The following is a 20,000-nucleotide window of genomic DNA, read 5'->3' as shown; positions in this document are numbered from 1 at the left end:
CTAATCTTTCTCCTGGCCGAGAAAAGAGCACTTTCCCCCGGACAACAAAGCACGTCCCCCTCCTGAGTGGACAAAAAAAATCCACTCCTGGTACCTAGAATTTTCTCCAGCGGCGGGCTGGGAGTCTAATCTTTCTCCTGGCCGAGAAAAGAGCACTTTCCCCCGGACACCAAACCAGCCAACGTCCCCCTCCTGAGTGGACAAAAAAAATCCACTCCTGGTACCTAAAATTTTCTCCAGCGGCGGGCTTGGGACGAAAATCAATCTTCCTCCCGAAATTAAACCACTATTGGCGGACGCCAGCCCCAAGCGCCAGCCCCGACCGCCACCCCCCGACCGCCACAAGGCGACCGCCACAAGGCGACCGCCACAAGGCGACCGCCACCGGCCCCAAGCGCCAGCCCCGACCGCCACCCCCCGACCGCCACAAGGCGACCGCCACAAGGCGACCGCCACAAGGCGACCGCCACAAGGCGACCGCCACAAGGCGACCGCCACAAGGCGACCGCCACCGGCCCCAAGCGCCAGCCCCGACCGCCACCCCCCGACCGCCACAAGGCGACCGCCACAAGGCGACCGCCACAAGGCGACCGCCACAAGGCGACCGCCACAAGGCGACCGCCACTGGCCCCAAGCGCCAGCCCCGACCGCCACCCCCCGACCGCCACAAGGCGACCGCCACAAGGCGACCGCCACAAGGCGACCGCCACAAGGCGACCGCCACAAGGCGACCGCCACAAGGCGACCGCCACTGGCCCCAAGCGCCAGCCCCGACCGCCACCCCCCGACCGCCACAAGGCGACCGCCACAAGGCGACCGCCACAAGGCGACCGCCACAAGGCGACCGCCACAAGGCGACCGCCACTGGCCCCAAGCGCCAGCCCCGACCGCCACCCCCCGACCGCCACAAGGCGACCGCCACAAGGCGACCGCCACAAGGCGACCGCCACAAGGCGACCGCCACAAGGCGACCGCCACTGGCCCCAAGCGCCAGCCCCGACCGCCACCCCCCGACCGCCACAAGGCGACCGCCACAAGGCGACCGCCACCGGCCCCAAGCGCCAGCCCCGACCGCCACCCCCCGACCGCCACAAGGCGACCGCCACAAGGCGTTAGTGGCCGCGCCCGGTACTTTACTGGACCCTATTTGGCCCGCGGACCGGCCGGCGTCGCTTCCTTGAATGCTTAGCCGCCTTTCGAGCTGCCATGCCGGGCTTGAGTTAGTGGTTTGCGCCCGGTACTTTACTGGACCCTATTTGGCCCGCGGACCGGCCGGCGTCGCTTCCTTGAATGCTTAGCCGCCTTTCGAGCTGCCATGCCGGGCTTGAGTTAGTGGTTTGCGCCCGGTACTCTACGTTAAAAGTCAGGCGGAACGGCTCTGAAGCTCCAGACGGTGCTTCCTTGAATGCTTAGCCGCCTTTCGAGCTGCCATGCCGGGCTTGAGTTAGTGGTTTGCGCCCGGTACTCTACGTTAAAAGTCAGGCGGAACGGCTCTGAAGCTCCAGACGGTGCTTCCTTGAATGCTTAGCCGCCTTTCGAGCTGCCATGCCGGGCTTGAGTTAGTGGTTTGCGCCCGGTACTCTACGTTAAAAGTCAGGCGGAACGGCTCTGAAGCTCCAGACGGTGCTTCCTTGAATGCTTAGCCGCCTTTCGAGCTGCCATGCCGGGCTTGAGTTAGTGGTTTGCGCCCGGTACTCTACGTTAAAAGTCAGGCGGAACGGCTCTGAAGCTCCAGACGGTGCTTCCTTGAATGCTTAGCCGCCTTTCGAGCTGCCATGCCGGGCTTGAGTTAGTGGTTTGCGCCCGGTACTCTACGTTAAAAGTCAGGCGGAACGGCTCTGAAGCTCCAGACGGTGCTTCCTTGAATGCTTAGCCGCCTTTCGAGCTGCCATGCCGGGCTTGAGTTAGTGGTTTGCGCCCGGTACTCTACGTTAAAAGTCAGGCGGAACGGCTCTGAAGCTCCAGACGGTGCTTCCTTGAATGCTTAGCCGCCTTTCGAGCTGCCATGCCGGGCTTGAGTTAGTGGTTTGCGCCCGGTACTCTACGTTAAAAGTCAGGCGGAACGGCTCTGAAGCTCCAGACGGTGCTTCCTTGAATGCTTAGCCGCCTTTCGAGCTGCCATGCCGGGCTTGAGTTAGTGGTTTGCGCCCGGTACTCTACGTTAAAAGTCAGGCGGAACGGCTCTGAAGCTCCAGACGGTGCTTCCTTGAATGCTTAGCCGCCTTTCGAGCTGCCATGCCGGGCTTGAGTTAGTGGTTTGCGCCCGGTACTCTACGTTAAAAGTCAGGCGGAACGGCTCTGAAGCTCCAGACGGTGCTTCCTTGAATGCTTAGCCGCCTTTCGAGCTGCCATGCCGGGCTTGAGTTAGTGGTTTGCGCCCGGTACTCTACGTTAAAAGTCAGGCGGAACGGCTCTGAAGCTCCAGACGGTGCTTCCTTGAATGCTTAGCCGCCTTTCGAGCTGCCATGCCGGGCTTGAGTTAGTGGTTTGCGCCCGGTACTCTACGTTAAAAGTCAGGCGGAACGGCTCTGAAGCTCCAGACGGTGCTTCCTTGAATGCTTAGCCGCCTTTCGAGCTGCCATGCCGGGCTTGAGTTAGTGGTTTGCGCCCGGTACTCTACGTTAAAAGTCAGGCGGAACGGCTCTGAAGCTCCAGACGGTGCTTCCTTGAATGCTTAGCCGCCTTTCGAGCTGCCATGCCCGGCGTGGGTTTCGCGTCCGCGCCCGGTACATTATGGAAGCCAAAAAAAAAAAAAAATTCTAAGTGCGAGTGGGACCGGCCTGGGGGGCTTCCTTGAAAGCCCATCCGCCCTCCGAGCTCTCCCACCGGTCGTGGGTTGGCGTCCGCCACTGCTCAAAGCGAACTTCAAATTATCTGCTTAATAATGTGGAACACCATTCTTAAGTAGTTTTTCCTTAATTTGGGCTCAACTGGCCGGTAATGATCCCCGGTGTCTGAGATTGATCTCAGTGATCCAAAGAGCCCTGACACGTAATACCATCCATGAGTTTAATTGAAAAACAAAAAATGTAATCTTTATGACACATAAATACAATTTGCATAATAATTTGGAACACAGTGTAGACTTCCAGCGGACCGCTGCGCGGCTCGGCTGACGGCGCAGCGCGATCTGGTACCGCTGCGCGGGACGAAACACGCCCCGTGCAGAGTTCCAGGCGGCCGGGAAGACATTTAAGCGCTGCCGCTGCAGCTGCGGCGGGGATTTGCCGTCCTCCGGTGGACACGACGAGTAAATACACCAGCAATCGCACTTACACCGTGTTCCAAATTATTATGCAAGTGACATTTATCTCAGATTTTCCTAAATAGTCGATGCAAAATGAGTCAGCATAATTTTCAAGTCATCAACCATTATTTTGATGAATTCTAATTTTATTGAACAAACCTCCGAATGATCACAGAATTTTTAAAAAATAAAAAACTTAAAATGCACTGTTCCACATTATTACGCACAACAGAGTTTTATAACATTTTATAGGTTTTTATGAACTGAAATGCCCATCTTAAGAATTTACAGCATTAGGAGGTCATATTTACTGAAATCAAAAGCTATTTCAAAGAAAAGACAAACAAGTTACATTTTAACATAGGACCCTTTATTTCAATAAAAAACAAAGTTACATTTTAACATAGGACCCTTTGTTCAACAGCAGCTTCACGATTCTTCCATCCACTGAACTTGTGAGTTTTTGTACAGTTTCTGGTTGAATTTCTTGGCAGGATCTAAGAATAGCCTGCCAGAGCTGCTCTTTGGAATTGAACTGCCTCCCACCTTCGTAGATTTTCTGCTTGACGATGCTCCACAAGTTTTCAATAGGATTGAGGTCAGGGGAGCATGGGGGCCACACCATCAGTTTCTCTCCCTTTATTCCCATAGATGCCAAAGACGTTGACGTATTTCTTGCAGCATGAGACGGTGCATTGTCATGCATGAAGATGATCTTTTGACGGAAAGCACGGTTCTTCCTGTTGTACCATGGACAGAAGTGTTGAGTCAGAAATTCCACGTAGTTAACAGACGTAATTTTGACGCCTTCAGGGACCCTAAAGGGGCCAAGCAGCTCTCTCCCCATGATTCCGGCCCAAAACATCACTCCGCCACCTCCCTGCTGACGCCGCAGCCTTGTTGGGCTATCGTGGCCGTCCACCAACCATCCACGACTCCATCCATCTGTAAAGTCAAGTCAAATCAAGTTTATTTGTATAGCCCTAAATCACAAGCAGTCTCAAAGGGCTTCACATAGACAGAAATTGACAATTATTCTCAAAGCATCCCCTGAGCTCTCAAAAGTGCAAGGAAAAACTTAAAAAACCCTACCTGGCCCATCCAAGGTGGCACGGCACTCGTCGGTGAACAGGACTGTCTGAAAATTTGTCTTCATGTAAGTCTGGGCCCACTGCAGCCGTTTCTGCTTGTTCGCGTTGTTCAGGGGTGGCCGAATGGAGGGTTTCCGCACAACTGCAAGCCTCTGGAGGATCCTGCACCTCGTCGTTCGTGGGACTTCACTGGCACCAGCAGCGTCGAATATTTGTTTGCTCGTCTTTAGTGGCATGCTTGCAGCCGCCCTCTTGATTCGATTTGTTTGTCTTGCAGAAACCTTCCTTGTCGTGCCTTTGTCTGCACGAACGCGCGTTTGCTCCGAATCAGCGACGAATTTCTTCAAAGTTCGATGGTCGCGCTTAAGCTTTCGTGCAATATCGAATGTCTGCATACCTTGTCCAAGGCATCGAACGATTTCACGCTTCTCGACAGCAGAGAGATCCTTTTTCCTCCCCATGGTTGAACGAAATGGCCGAACGCTTAAAAACGCGGAACTTAAATAGACTTGTTAATTACTACAATTGCGCTCACCTGGCAGACTACCATGGACTGTACCATGACTGAGGGTGATTTCAGTACTTGAAAAACAAAAAATGTAATCTTTATGACACTTAAATACATTTTGCATAATAATTTGGAACACGGGACCGTGTTCCAAATTATTATGCAAAGGATATTTATCTCAGATTTTCCTAAATAGCTTCCTTGAAATGTTACCCGGCTTTTGAGCTCTCCTGCCGGGCGTGGGTTTGCGTCAGCGCCCGGTAACATTATGGAAGCTAAAAGAAAGAAAAAAGAAACAAATCTAAGTGCGATTGCTGGTGTCTAAATACATTTTGCATAATAATTTGGAACACGGGACCGTGTTCCAAATTATTATGCAAGTGATATTTATCTCAGATTTTCCTAAATAGCTTTACTCGTCGTGCCGACCGGAGGGAGGCCACTCCCCGCCGCAGCTGAACAGTCATCCCGGCCTAGTGGAGGTCTGCGCAGGGGGGGTCTTCCTTGAAATGTTACCCGGCTTTTGAGCTCTCCTGTCCGGCGTGGGTTTGCGTCAGCGGCCGGTGTCATTTACTCGTCGTGCCGACCGGAGGGAGGCCACTCCCCGCCACAGCTGAACAGTCATCCCGGCCTAGTGGAGGTCTGCGCAGGGGGGGTCTTCCTTGAAATGTTACCCGGCTTTTGAGCTCTCCTGTCCGGCGTGGGTTTGCGTCAGCGGCCGGTGTCATTTACTCGTCGTGCCGACCGGAGGGAGGCCACTCCCCGCCACAGCTGAACAGTCATCCCGGCCTAGTGGAGGTCTGCGCAGGGGGGGTCTTCCTTGAAATGTTACCCGGCTTTTGAGCTCTCCTGCCGGGCGTGGGTTTGCGTCAGCGCCCGGTAACATTATGGAAGCTAAAAGAAAGAAAAAAGAAACAAATCTAAGTGCGATTGCTGGTGTCTAAATACATTTTGCATAATAATTTGGAACACGGGACCGTGTTCCAAATTATTATGCAAGTGATATTTATCTCAGATTTTCCTAAATAGCTTTACTCGTCGTGCCGACCGGAGGGAGGCCACTCCCCGCCACAGCTGAACAGTCATCCCGGCCTAGTGGAGGTCTGCGCAGGGGGGGTCTTCCTTGAAATGTTACCCGGCTTTTGAGCTCTCCTGTCCGGCGTGGGTTTGCGTCAGCGGCCGGTGTCATTTACTCGTCGTGCCGACCGGAGGGAGGCCACTCCCCGCCACAGCTGAACAGTCATCCCGGCCTAGTGGAGGTCTGCGCAGGGGGGGTCTTCCTTGAAATGTTACCCGGCTTTTGAGCTCTCCTGTCCGGCGTGGGTTTGCGTCAGCGGCCGGTGTCATTTACTCGTCGTGCCGACCGGAGGGAGGCCACTCCCCGCCACAGCTGAACAGTCATCCCGGCCTAGTGGAGGTCTGCGCAGGGGGGGTCTTCCTTGAAATGTTACCCGGCTTTTGAGCTCTCCTGCCGGGCGTGGGTTTGCGTCAGCGCCCGGTAACATTATGGAAGCTAAAAGAAAGAAAAAAGAAACAAATCTAAGTGCGATTGCTGGTGTCTAAATACATTTTGCATAATAATTTGGAACACGGGACCGTGTTCCAAATTATTATGCAAGTGATATTTATCTCAGATTTTCCTAAATAGCTTTACTCGTCGTGCCGACCGGAGGGAGGCCACTCCCCGCCACAGCTGAACAGTCATCCGGCCTAGTGGAGGTCTGCGCAGGGGGGGTCTTCCTTGAAATGTTACCCGGCTTTTGAGCTCTCCTGTCCGGCGTGGGTTTGCGTCAGCGGCCGGTGTCATTTACTCGTCGTGCCGACCGGAGGGAGGCCACTCCCCGCCACAGCTGAACAGTCATCCCGGCCTAGTGGAGGTCTGCGCAGGGGGGGTCTTCCTTGAAATGTTACCCGGCTTTTGAGCTCTCCTGTCCGGCGTGGGTTTGCGTCAGCGGCCGGTGTCATTTACTCGTCGTGCCGACGGAGGGAGGCCACTCCCCGCCACAGCTGAACAGTCATCCCGCCTAGTGGAGGTCTGCGCAGGGGGGGTCTTCCTTGAAATGTTACCCGGCTTTTGAGCTCTCCTGCCGGGCGTGGTTTGCGTCAGCGCCCGGTAACATTATGGAAGCTAAAAGAAAGAAAAAAGAAACAAATCTAAGTGCGATTGCTGGTGTCTAAATACATTTTGCATAATAATTTGGAACACGGGACCGTGTTCCAAATTATTATGCAAGTGATATTTATCTCAGATTTTCCTAAATAGCTTTACTCGTCGTGCCGACCGGAGGGAGGCCACTCCCCGCCACAGCTGAACAGTCATCCCGGCCTAGTGGAGGTCTGCGCAGGGGGGGTCTTCCTTGAAATGTTACCCGGCTTTTGAGCTCTCCTGTCCGGCGTGGGTTTGCGTCAGCGGCCGTGTCATTTACTCGTCGTGCCGACCGGAGGGAGGCCACTCCCCCGCCACAGCTGAACAGTCATCCCGGCCTAGTGGAGGTCTGCGCAGGGGGGGTCTTCCTTGAAATGTTACCCGCTTTGAGCTCTCCTGTCCGGCGTGGGTTTGCGTCAGCGGCCGGTGTCATTTACTCGTCGTGCCGACCGGAGGGAGGCCACTCCCCGCCACAGCTGAACAGTCATCCCGGCCTAGTGGAGGTCTGCGCAGGGGGGGTCCTTCCTTGAAATGTTACCCGGCTTTTGAGCTCTCCCTGTCCGGCGTGGGTTTGCGTCAGCGGCCGGTGTCATTTACTCGTCGTGCCGACCGGAGGGAGGCCACTCCCCGCCACAGCTGAACAGTCATCCCGGCCTAGTGGAGGTCTGCGCAGGGGGGGTCTTCCTTGAAATGTTACCCGGCTTTTGAGCTCTCCTGTCCGGCGTGGGTTTGCGTCAGCGGCCGGTGTCATTTACTCGTCGTGCCGACCGGAGGGAGGCCACTCCCCGCCACAGCTGAACAGTCATCCCGGCCTAGTGGAGGTCTGCGCAGGGGGGGTCTTCCTTGAAATGTTACCCGGCTTTGAGCTCTCCTGTCCGGCGTGGGTTTGCGTCAGCGGCCGGTGTCATTTACTCGTCGTGCCGACCGGAGGAGGCCACTCCCCGCCACAGCTGAACAGTCATCCCGGCCTAGTGGAGGTCTGCGCAGGGGGGGTCTTCCTTGAAATGTTACCCGGCTTTTGAGCTCTCCTGTCCGGCGTGGGTTTGCGTCAGCGGCCGGTGTCATTTACTCGTCGTGCCGACCGGAGGGAGGCACTCCCCGCCACAGCTGAACAGTCATCCCGGCCTAGTGGAGGTCTGCGCAGGGGGGGTCTTCCCTTGAAATGTTACCCGGCTTTTGAGCTCTCCTGTCCGGCGTGGGTTTGCGTCAGCGGCCGGTGTCATTTACTCGTCGTGCCGACCGGAGGGAGGCCACTCCCCGCCACAGCTGAACAGTCATCCCGGCCTAGTGGAGGTCTGCGCAGGGGGGGTCTTCCTTGAAATGTTACCCGGCTTTTGAGCTCTCCCTGTCCGGCGTGGGTTTGCGTCAGCGGCCGGTGTCATTTACTCGTCGTGCCGACCGGAGGGAGGCCACTCCCCGCCACAGCTGAACAGTCATCCCGGCCTAGTGGAGGTCTGCGCAGGGGGGGTCTTCCCTTGAAATGTTACCCGGCTTTTGAGCTCTCCTGTCCGGCGTGGTTTGCGTCAGCGGCCGGTGTCATTTACTCGTCGTGCCGACCGGAGGAGGCCACTCCCCGCCACAGCTGAACAGTCATCCCGGCCTAGTGGAGGTCTGCGCAGGGGGGGTCTTCCTTGAAATGTTACCCGGCTTTTGAGCTCTCCTGTCCGGCGTGGGTTTGCGTCAGCGGCCGTGTCATTTACTCGTCGTGCCGACCGGAGGGAGGCCACTCCCGCCACAGCTGAACAGTCATCCCGGCCTAGTGGAGGTCTGCGCAGGGGGGGTCTTCCTTGAAATGTTACCCGGCTTTTGAGCTCTCCTGTCCGGCGTGGGTTTGCGTCAGCGGCCGGTGTCATTTACTCGTCGTGCCGACCGGAGGGAGGCCACTCCCCCGCACAGCTGAACAGTCATCCCGGCCTAGTGGAGGTCTGCGCAGGGGGGGGTCTTCCTTGAAATGTTACCCGGCTTTTGAGCTCTCCTGTCCGGCGTGGGTTTGCGTCAGCGGCCGGTGTCATTTACTCGTCGTGCCGACCGGAGGGAGGCCACTCCCCGCCACAGCTGAACAGTCATCCCGGCCTAGTGGAGGTCTGAGCAGGGGGGGTCTTCCTTGAAATGTTACCCGGCTTTTGAGCTCTCCTGTCCGGCGTGGGTTTGCGTCAGCGGCCGGTGTCATTACTCGTCGTGTCCACCGGAGGGAGGCCACTCCCCCGCAGCAGCTGCAGCGGCAGCTTTGAAACGTCATCCCGGCCCCCTGGAACTGTGCGCGGGGGGGGCGATGCGTCCCGTGCGAGGTACCAGGTCGCGCTGCGCCGTCTGCCTGGCCGCTTTGGGCCCGCTGGAAGTCTATTAAAGCTCCGCGATCTCCGCCTCGGTGCTTAAAAAGCGTCCATCCGCTCTCCTGGAGCTTCTTTCGGTCATCTCGTCCGCGTGCACGGCCTGCCGGTGGCACCGGCTGGAGCTCCGCAAAAAGCTCCATTTCTGTAAAAATGCTTAGCCGCGTCCCTGGAAGCCCAATCGGGCGTAGAAAGTGAGGGGGAAGGCCCCCAAAGCACCGCTGGAAGTCCCAAAAAAGCTCCATGATTGGTCAATAATGCTTAGCCGCCTCCCTGGAAGCCTAATCGGCATAAAAAGCTAGGCGGAACGGCCCCAAAGCTCCACACGGAAGTCCCAAAAAAGCTCCATGATTGGTCAATAATGCTTAGCCGCCTCCCTGGAAGCCTAACCGGGCATAAAAAGCTAGGCGGAACGGCCCCAAAGCTCCACACGGAAGTCCCAAAAAAGCTCCATGATTGGTCAATAATGCTTAGCCGCCTCCCTGGAAGCCTAATCGGGCATAAAAAGCTAGGCGGAACGGCCCCCAAAGCTCCACACGGAAGTCCCAAAAAAGCTCCATGATTGGTCAATAATGCTTAGCCGCCTCCCTGGAAGCCTAATCGGGCATAAAAAGCTTAGGCGGAACGGCCCCAAAGCTCCACACGGAAGTCCCAAAAAAGCTCCATGATGGTCAATAATGCTTAGCCGCCTCCCTGGAAGCCTAATCGGGCATAAAAAGTTAGGCGGAACGGCCCCAAAGCTCCACACGGAAGTCCCAAAAAAGCTCCATGATTGGTCAATAATGCTTAGCCGCCTCCCTGGAAGCCTAATCGGGCATAAAAAGCTAGGCGGAACGGCCCCAAAGCTCCACACGGAAGTCCCAAAAAAGCTCCATGATTGGTCAATAATGCTTAGCCGCCTCCCTGAAGCCTAATCGGCATAAAAAGTTAGGCGGAACGGCCCCAAAGCTCCACACGGAAGTCCCAAAAAAGCTCCATGATTGGTCAATAATGCTTAGCCGCCTCCCTGGAAGCCTAATCGGGCATAAAAAGCTAGGCGGAACGGCCCCAAAGCTCCACACGGAAGTCCCAAAAAAGCTCCATGATTGGTCAATAATGCTTAGCCGCCTCCCTGGAAGCCTAATCGGGCATAAAAAGTTAGGCGGAACGGCCCCAAAGCTCCACACGGAAGTCCGAAAAAAGCTCAAAAATTTTCTAAGTGCCAACGGCTCATTCGCCGTAATGTGTCCGCTCCGCGCTGGTTCCCCGGTCGGCCGCGAATAGCGCAAAATCAGCCTCACGGAAGTTCGAAAAAAGCTCAAAAATTTTCTAAGTGCCAACGGCTCATTCGCCGTAATGTGTCCGCTCCGCGCTGGTTCCCCGGTCGGCCGCGAATAGCGCAAAATCAGCCTCACGGAAGTTCGAAAAAAGCTCAAAAATTTTCTAAGTGCCAACGGCTCATTCGCCGTAATGTGTCCGCTCCGCGCTGGTTCCCCGGTCGGCCGCGAATAGCGCAAAAATCAGCCTAAGTGCAGTACCAACCTTGGCGTGTTGGTGCGCCAGAGTACGATGAGTTGGTCCCCCTAGTCACTGTACTCATTACCTTTACCCCCTAATCGCAAAATATAGTCAGAACGTATATGCAGAAGACTATTTTTTTCTTTTTAAAATTTTCTAAGTGCCAGCGGATGCTGGCACACGAACTGTCCGAGCTACGACGGTTCTCCGGTCGGACAGCGAGGGTGAAAAAGCGGTCCTAAAATCACCGAGGGCTGCCGCACAAGTTGTCCGAGTGGCGACGGTTCCCCGGTCGGCCACGAATGTCGAAAATTCGGCCTCTCCACCACGGAGGTCGGTGAGAATTTCAGAATATTTTCTAAGTGCCAACGGCTCTTGCGCCGTAAAGTGTCCGCTTTGCCTGGTTCCCTCGGTCGGCCACGAACGGCGAAAAATCAGCCTCTCCTTCTGGAGCTCGCCTAAGTGCCAACGGCTCTTGCGCCGTAATGTGTCCGCTTTGCCTGGTTCCCTCGGTCGGCCACAAATAGCGAAAAATCAGCCTCTCATTCTGGAGCTCGTGCCAACTTTGGCGAATATTTTCTAAGTGCCAACGGCTCTTGCGCCGTAATGTGTCCGCTTTGCCTGGTTCCCTCGGTCGGCCACAAATAGCGAAAAAATCAGCCTCTCCTTCTGGAGCTCGCCTAAGTGCCAACGGCTCTTGCGCCGTAATGTGTCCGCTTTGTCTGGTTCCCTCGGTCGGCCACAAACGGCGAAAAATCAGCCTCTCATTCTGGAGCTCGTGCCAACTTTGGCGAATATTTTCTAAGTGCCAACGGCTCTTGCGCCGTAATGTGTCCGCTTTGCCTGGTTCCCTCGGTCGGCCACAAATAGCGAAAAAATCAGCCTCTCCTTCTGGAGCTCGCCTAAGTGCCAACGGCTCTTGCGCCGTAATGTGTCCGCTTTGTCTGGTTCCCTCGGTCGGCCACAAACGGCGAAAAATCAGCCTCTCATTCTGGAGCTCGTGCCAACTTTGGCGAATATTTTCTAAGTGCCAACGGCTCTTGCGCCGTAATGTGTCCGCTTTGCCTGGTTCCCTCGGTCGGCCACAAATAGCGAAAAATCAGCCTCTCCTTCTGGAGCTCGCCTAAGTGCCAACGGCTCTTGCGCCGTAATGTGTCCGCTTTGCCTGGTTCCCTCGGTCGGCCACAAATAGCGAAAAATCAGCCTCTCCTTCTGGAGCTCGTGCCAACTTTGGCGAATATTTTCTAAGTGCCAACGGCTCTTGCGCCGTAATGTGTCCGCTTTGCCTGGTTCCCTCGGTCGGCCACAAATAGCGAAAAAATCAGCCTCTCCTTCTGGAGCTCGCCTAAGTGCCAACGGCTCTTGCGCCGTAATGTGTCCGCTTTGTCTGGTTCCCTCGGTCGGCCACAAACGGCGAAAAATCAGCCTCTCATTCTGGAGCTCGTGCCAACTTTGGCGAATATTTTCTAAGTGCCAACGGCTCTTGCGCCGTAATGTGTCCGCTTTGCCTGGTTCCCTCGGTCGGCCACGAACGGCGAAAAATCAGCCTCTCCTTCTGGAGCTCGCCTAAGTGCCAACGGCTCTTGCGCCGTAATGTGTCCGCTTTGTCTGGTTCCCTCGGTCGGCCACAAACGGCGAAAAATCAGCCTCTCATTCTGGAGCTCGTGCCAACTTTGGCGAATATTTTCTAAGTGCCAACGGCTCTTGCGCCGTAATGTGTCCGCTTTGCCTGGTTCCCTCGGTCGGCCACGAACGGCGAAAAATCAGCCTCTCCTTCTGGAGCTCGCCTAAGTGCCAACGGCTCTTGCGCCGTAATGTGTCCGCTTTGCCTGGTTCCCTCGGTCGGCCACAAATAGCGAAAAATCAGCCTCTCCTTCTGGAGCTCGTGCCAACTTTGGCGAATATTTTCTAAGTGCCAACGGCTCTTGCGCCGTAATGTGTCCGCTTTGCCTGGTTCCCTCGGTCGGCCACAAATAGCGAAAAACCAGCCTCTCCTTCTGGAGCTCGCCTAAGTGCCAACGGCTCTTGCGCCGTAATGTGTCCGCTTTGTCTGGTTCCCTCGGTCGGCCACAAACGGCGAAAAATCAGCCTCTCATTCTGGAGCTCGTGCCAACTTTGGCGAATATTTTCTAAGTGCCAACGGCTCTTGCGCCGTAATGTGTCCGCTTTGCCTGGTTCCCTCGGTCGGCCACAAATAGCGAAAAAATCAGCCTCTCCTTCTGGAGCTCGCCTAAGTGCCAACGGCTCTTGCGCCGTAATGTGTCCGCTTTGCCTGGTTCCCTCGGTCGGCCACAAACGGCGAAAAATCAGCCTCTCATTCTGGAGCTCGTGCCAACTTTGGCGAATATTTTCTAAGTGCCAACGGCTCTTGCGCCGTAATGTGTCCGCTTTGCCTGGTTCCCTCGGTCGGCCACAAATAGCGAAAAACCAGCCTCTCCTTCTGGAGCTCGCCTAAGTGCCAACGGCTCTTGCGCCGTAATGTGTCCGCTTTGTCTGGTTCCCTCGGTCGGCCACAAACGGCGAAAAATCAGCCTCTCATTCTGGAGCTCGTGCCAACTTTGGCGAATATTTTCTAAGTGCCAACGGCTCTTGCGCCGTAATGTGTCCGCTTTGCCTGGTTCCCTCGGTCGGCCACAAATAGCGAAAAAATCAGCCTCTCCTTCTGGAGCTCGCCTAAGTGCCAACGGCTCTTGCGCCGTAATGTGTCCGCTTTGCCTGGTTCCCTCGGTCGGCCACAAACGGCGAAAAATCAGCCTCTCATTCTGGAGCTCGTGCCAACTTTGGCGAATATTTTCTAAGTGCCAACGGCTCTTGCGCCGTAATGTGTCCGCTTTGCCTGGTTCCCTCGGTCGGCCACAAATAGCGAAAAAATCAGCCTCTCCTTCTGGAGCTCGCCTAAGTGCCAACGGCTCTTGCGCCGTAATGTGTCCGCTTTGTCTGGTTCCCTCGGTCGGCCACAAACGGCGAAAAATCAGCCTCTCATTCTGGAGCTCGTGCCAACTTTGGCGAATATTTTCTAAGTGCCAACGGCTCTTGCGCCGTAATGTGTCCGCTTTGCCTGGTTCCCTCGGTCGGCCACAAATAGCGAAAAAATCAGCCTCTCCTTCTGGAGCTCGCCTAAGTGCCAACGGCTCTTGCGCCGTAATGTGTCCGCTTTGCCTGGTTCCCTCGGTCGGCCACAAACGGCGAAAAATCAGCCTCTCATTCTGGAGCTCGTGCCAACTTTGGCGAATATTTTCTAAGTGCCAACGGCTCTTGCGCCGTAATGTGTCCGCTTTGCCTGGTTCCCTCGGTCGGCCACGAACGGCGAAAAACCAGCCTCTCCTTCTGGAGCTCGCCTAAGTGCCAACGGCTCTTGCGCCGTAATGTGTCCGCTTTGCCTGGTTCCCTCGGTCGGCCACAAACGGCGAAAAATCAGCCTCTCCTTCTGGAGCTCGCCTAAGTGCCAACGGCTCTTGCGCCGTAATGTGTCCGCTTTGCCTGGTTCCCTCGGTCGGCCACAAATAGCGAAAAACCAGCCTCTCCTTCTGGAGCTCGCCTAAGTGCCAACGGCTCTTGCGCCGTAATGTGTCCGCTTTGCCTGGTTCCCTCGGTCGGCCACAAACGGCGAAAAATCAGCCTCTCCTTCTGGAGCTCGCCTAAGTGCCAACGGCTCTTGCGCCGTAATGTGTCCGCTTTGCCTGGTTCCCTCGGTCGGCCACAAATAGCGAAAAACCAGCCTCTCCTTCTGGAGCTCGCCTAAGTGCCAACGGCTCTTGCGCCGTAATGTGTCCGCTTTGCCTGGTTCCCTCGGTCGGCCACAAACGGCGAAAAATCAGCCTCTCCTTCTGGAGCTCGCCTAAGTGCCAACGGCTCTTGCGCCGTAATGTGTCCGCTTTGCCTGGTTCCCTCGGTCGGCCACAAATAGCGAAAAACCAGCCTCTCCTTCTGGAGCTCGCCTAAGTGCCAACGGCTCTTGCGCCGTAATGTGTCCGCTTTGCCTGGTTCCCTCGGTCGGCCACAAACGGCGAAAAATCAGCCTCTCCTTCTGGAGCTCGCCTAAGTGCCAACGGCTCTTGCGCCGTAATGTGTCCGCTTTGCCTGGTTCCCTCGGTCGGCCACAAATAGCGAAAAACCAGCCTCTCCTTCTGGAGCTCGCCTAAGTGCCAACGGCTCTTGCGCCGTAATGTGTCCGCTTTGCCTGGTTCCCTCGGTCGGCCACAAACGGCGAAAAATCAGCCTCTCCTTCTGGAGCTCGCCTAAGTGCCAACGGCTCTTGCGCCGTAATGTGTCCGCTTTGCCTGGTTCCCTCGGTCGGCCACAAATAGCGAAAAACCAGCCTCTCCTTCTGGAGCTCGCCTAAGTGCCAACGGCTCTTGCGCCGTAATGTGTCCGCTTTGCCTGGTTCCCTCGGTCGGCCACAAACGGCGAAAAATCAGCCTCTCCTTCTGGAGCTCGCCTAAGTGCCAACGGCTCTTGCGCCGTAATGTGTCCGCTTTGCCTGGTTCCCTCGGTCGGCCACAAATAGCGAAAAACCAGCCTCTCCTTCTGGAGCTCGCGCCAACTTTGTCAAAAAATTTCTAAGTGCCAACGGCTCTTGCGCCGTAAAGTGTCCGCTTTGCCTGGTTCCCTCGGTCGGCCACAAATAGCGAAAAATCAGCCTCTCCTTCTGGAGCTCGCCTAAGTGCCAACGGCTCTTGCGCCGTAATGTGTCCGCTTTGCCTGGTTCCCTCGGTCGGCCACAAATAGCGAAAAACCAGCCTCTCCTTCTGGAGCTCGCCTAAGTGCCAACGGCTCTTGCGCCGTAATGTGTCCGCTTTGCCTGGTTCCCTCGGTCGGCCACAAATAGCGAAAAATCAGCCTCTCCTTCTGGAGCTCGCACTAAGTGCCAACGGCTCTTGCGCCGTAATGTGTCCGCTTTGCCTGGTTCCCTCGGTCGGCCACAAATAGCGAAAAACCAGCCTCTCCTTCTGGAGCTCGCGCCAACTTTGTCAAAAAATTTCTAAGTGCCAACGGCTCTTGCGCCGTAAAGTGTCCGCTTTGCCTGGTTCCCTCGGTCGGCCACAAATAGCGAAAAATCAGCCTCTCCTTCTGGAGCTCGTGCCAACTTTGGCGAATATTTTCTAAGTGCCAACGGCTCTTGCGCCGTAATGTGTCCGCTTTGCCTGGTTCCCTCGGTCGGCCACAAATAGCGAAAAATCAGCCTCTCCTTCTGGAGCTCGCCTAAGTGCCAACGGCTCTTGCGCCGTAAAGTGTCCGCTTTGTCTGGTTCCCTCGGTCGGCCACAAACGGCGAAAAATCAGCCTCTCCTTCTGGAGCTCGTGCCAACTTTGGCGAATATTTTCTAAGTGCCAACGGCTCTTGCGCCGTAAAGTGTCCGCTTTGTCTGGTTCCCTCGGTCGGCCACAAATAGCGAAAAATCAGCCTCTCCTTCTGGAGCTCGCGCAAGTGCCAACGGCTCTTGCGCCGTAAAGTGTCCGCTTTGTCTGGTTCCCTCGGTCGGCCACAAATAGCGAAAAATCAGCCTCTCCTTCTGGAGCTCGTGCCAACTTTGGCGAATATTTTCTAAGTGCCAACGGCTCTTGCGCCGTAATGTGTCCGCTTTGTCTGGTTCCCTCGGTCGGCCACAAATAGCGAAAAATCAGCCTCTCCTTCTGGAGCTCGCGCAAGTGCCAACGGCTCTTGCGCCGTAAAGTGTCCGCTTTGTCTGGTTCCCTCGGTCGGCCACAAATAGCGAAAAATCAGCCTCTCCTTCTGGAGCTCGTGCCAACTTTGGCGAATATTTTCTAAGTGCCAACGGCTCTTGCGCCGTAATGTGTCCGCTTTGTCTGGTTCCCTCGGTCGGCCACAAATAGCGAAAAATCAGCCTCTCCTTCTGGAGCTCGCGCAAGTGCCAACGGCTCTTGCGCCGTAAAGTGTCCGCTTTGTCTGGTTCCCTCGGTCGGCCACAAATAGCGAAAAATCAGCCTCTCCTTCTGGAGCTCGTGCCAACTTTGGCGAATATTTTCTAAGTGCCAACGGCTCTTGCGCCGTAATGTGTCCGCTTTGTCTGGTTCCCTCGGTCGGCCACAAATAGCGAAAAATCAGCCTCTCCTTCTGGAGCTCGCGCAAGTGCCAACGGCTCTTGCGCCGTAAAGTGTCCGCTTTGTCTGGTTCCCTCGGTCGGCCACAAATAGCGAAAAATCAGCCTCTCCTTCTGGAGCTCGTGCCAACTTTGGCGAATATTTTCTAAGTGCCAACGGCTCTTGCGCCGTAATGTGTCCGCTTTGTCTGGTTCCCTCGGTCGGCCACAAATAGCGAAAAATCAGCCTCTCCTTCTGGAGCTCGTGCCAACTTTGGCGAATATTTTCTAAGTGCCAACGGCTCTTGCGCCGTAAAGTGTCCGCTTTGCCTGGTTCCCTCGGTCGGCCACAAATAGCGAAAAATCAGCCTCTCCTTCTGGAGCTCGCGCCAACTTTGTCAAAAAATTTCTAAGTGCCAACGGCTCTTGCGCCGTAAAGTGTCCGCTTTGCCTGGTTCCCTCGGTCGGCCACAAATAGCGAAAAATCAGCCTCTCCTTCTGGAGCTCGCGCCAACTTTGTCGAAAAATTTCTAAGTGCCAACGGCTCTTGCGCCGTAAAGTGTCCGCTTTGTCTGGTTCCCTCGGTCGGCCGCAAATAGCGAAAAATCAGCCTCTCGCCCGTCAGGTACCAGGCGTTGGGGTACCAGGGGTAAGTGCAGTACCAGCTTTGGTCTGTTGGTGCGCCAGAGTACGATGAGTTGGTCCCCCTAGTCACTGTACTCATTACCTTTACCCCCAAATCGCAAAATATAGTCAGAACGAGTGTGGGGAACACAAGTTTTGGCCCCGAGAACCAGGCGGCTGGTGTCTCTAGCGATGTGTTCCCCCCCAAAAAGTGTTCACATGCTCGGACAGCGAACCTAGGAGCTACCGCAAAGCACTCTGGAAGTGCAAGAGCGAAAAATTTTCTAAGTACAAAAACTCTCGAAAATTTTCAAAGTGTCACAGTGCTCGAAAATTTTCAAAGTGCTACATGCTTTCCATCCAAGGAAGGAATAGTGGAGGACCGGCCGCCTCCTTAAACACAAGCCGGCGGAACGACGGGGAGGACCGGCCGCCTCCTTAAACACAGGCCGGTGGAACGTTTGGCAGAATTCTTCTCGTGGAGGACCGGCCGCCTCCTTAAACACAAGCCGGCGGAACGACGGGGAGGACCGGCCGCCTCCTTAAACACAGGCCGGTGGAACGTTTGGCAGAATTCTTCTCGTGGAGGACCGGCCGCCTCCTTAAACACAGGCCGGTGGGAACGGTTGGCAGAATTGCGTGACGGCCGCCTGCTCCCGGCGTCCGCACGTGAACGAACACCCCCTCCCGGGGACGGCCGTCTGCTCCCGACCGCCGTCCTTCACCCCCTCACCTTCCGGACCCCCGTCTGCTCCCGGCGGGCCTCCGAGTACCCCCACCTTCTCCCGAACTGACCGACAGGCAATGAGACCCGCCTTGGTAGGGCCCCCACCGGCCCCGGCTCGCGCCGGCGTTGGGTGGACGGTTCCTCCCCACTTGCGGGTCGCTCTCCACGGAGGACCGGTCGCCTCACTAAACATAGGCCGGGCGAAAATCTGCGAATGTTATACATCCAAGGAGGGAGGACCGGCCGCCTCCTTAAACCACCGGCCGGGCGAAAATATGCGAATGTTATACATCCAAGGAGGGAGGACCGGTCGCCTCACTAAACATAGGCCGGGCGAAAATCTGCGAATGTTATACATCCAAGGAGGGAGGACCGGCCGCCTCCTTAAACCACCGGCCGGGCGAAAATCTGCGAATGTTATACATCCAAGAAAGGAAGGAAGGAGGGAACCGGCCGCCTCCTTAAACACAGGCCGGGCGAAAATCTGCGAATCTTATCCATCCAAGGACGGAGGACCGGCCGCCTCCTTAAACACAGGCCGGTAGGAACGGTTGGCAGAATCGCGTGACGGCCGCCTGCTCCCGGCGTCCGCACGTGAACGAACACCCCCTCCCGGGGACGGCCGTCTGCTCCCGGCCGCCGTCCTTCACCCCCCTCAGCTTCCGGACCCCCGTCTGCTCCCGGCGGGCCTCCGAGTACCCTCCCCTTCTCCCGAACTGACCGACTGGCACTCATGACCCGCCTTGGTAGGGCCCCCACCGGCCCCGGCTCGCGCCGGCGTTGGGTGGACGGTTCCTCCCCACTTGCGGGTCGCACTCTAGCGCCTCGGCCGCCGCGAGAGCGTGCGCTACGCGCCGCCCCCGCAGGCCTTGGCGCGACCGAACGGCAGCGAGACCGAGACGCCCCGAATCACCCACCTAGAGGAAATCAACGGAGGCCGAGCGCGCGATCCGATTGCGGCACGCCGCGTGGGTGTCCGCCGGCCGCGCCGGTCTACCGCGAATGCTGTTTCTCAAACCCTTGCCTAACCAGACGGCACCGCGGGATGTGTTGTCGCAACTCTGCTCGACTATCCGAATAGCCTTTCCCGACTACCGCGTTGCGGGAGGCGTCTTTCGTGCCGCCGGTGGCGTATGACCTTCCGCGAGAGGCGTGCGGGCTCGGGGGGGCCGCAACGACCGAGTCTGACTCGGACGGGGCGCAGCTTCCCTCCCGGTCACAGCAATAAGCGCCGAACGCAGCGTTGGTCACCAGCCACCCCGGCGGGTTCGTCGGGAGCGCCGGTACCCTTCCGTAGCTAGTTGCCAGCTGGCCACAGCGGGCCGCACCGACCGAGTCTGACTCGGACGGGGCGCAGCTTCCCGTCTGGGTGACAGCGGCGCTGAGGACGGCGGGGCGGCCGGAACCCCTTCGACCCCCCGGCTCCCACCAGTGTCGATCAAACTCCGCATCCTGGCCGTAGCGCGAGACCGGCGGGCCGCAACGACCGAGTCTGACTCGGACGGGGCGCAGCTTCCCGCTTGGGCCTCGGCGCGCGCGCCTCGCGCGGGCAAGTCGCCGGCACAGCGCCGCGCCAACCGACCCCCGCTTTACGGAAACGAAGCGAGCCTCAGCGGGCCGCAACGACCGAGTCTGACTCGGACGGGGCGCAGCTTCCCGCCTGGGTCATCGCACGTTCCCCCAGCTCGGGCCTGGGAGGCCGACGCCTTTCCCCCGGACCACCGCCGTGCCCGCACGGTTCATCCTCGGCCCCCGCTGGCCAAGCCCGACCGACGTGCCACCCCCGTTGC

This window comes from Syngnathus typhle, unplaced genomic scaffold (assembly GCF_033458585.1).
Source record: "Syngnathus typhle isolate RoL2023-S1 ecotype Sweden unplaced genomic scaffold, RoL_Styp_1.0 HiC_scaffold_290, whole genome shotgun sequence".
Taxonomy (NCBI): Eukaryota; Metazoa; Chordata; class Actinopteri; order Syngnathiformes; family Syngnathidae; genus Syngnathus; species Syngnathus typhle.
The sequence above is the reverse complement of the archived record's forward strand: the minus strand, read 5'-3'. Positions refer to the sequence as shown.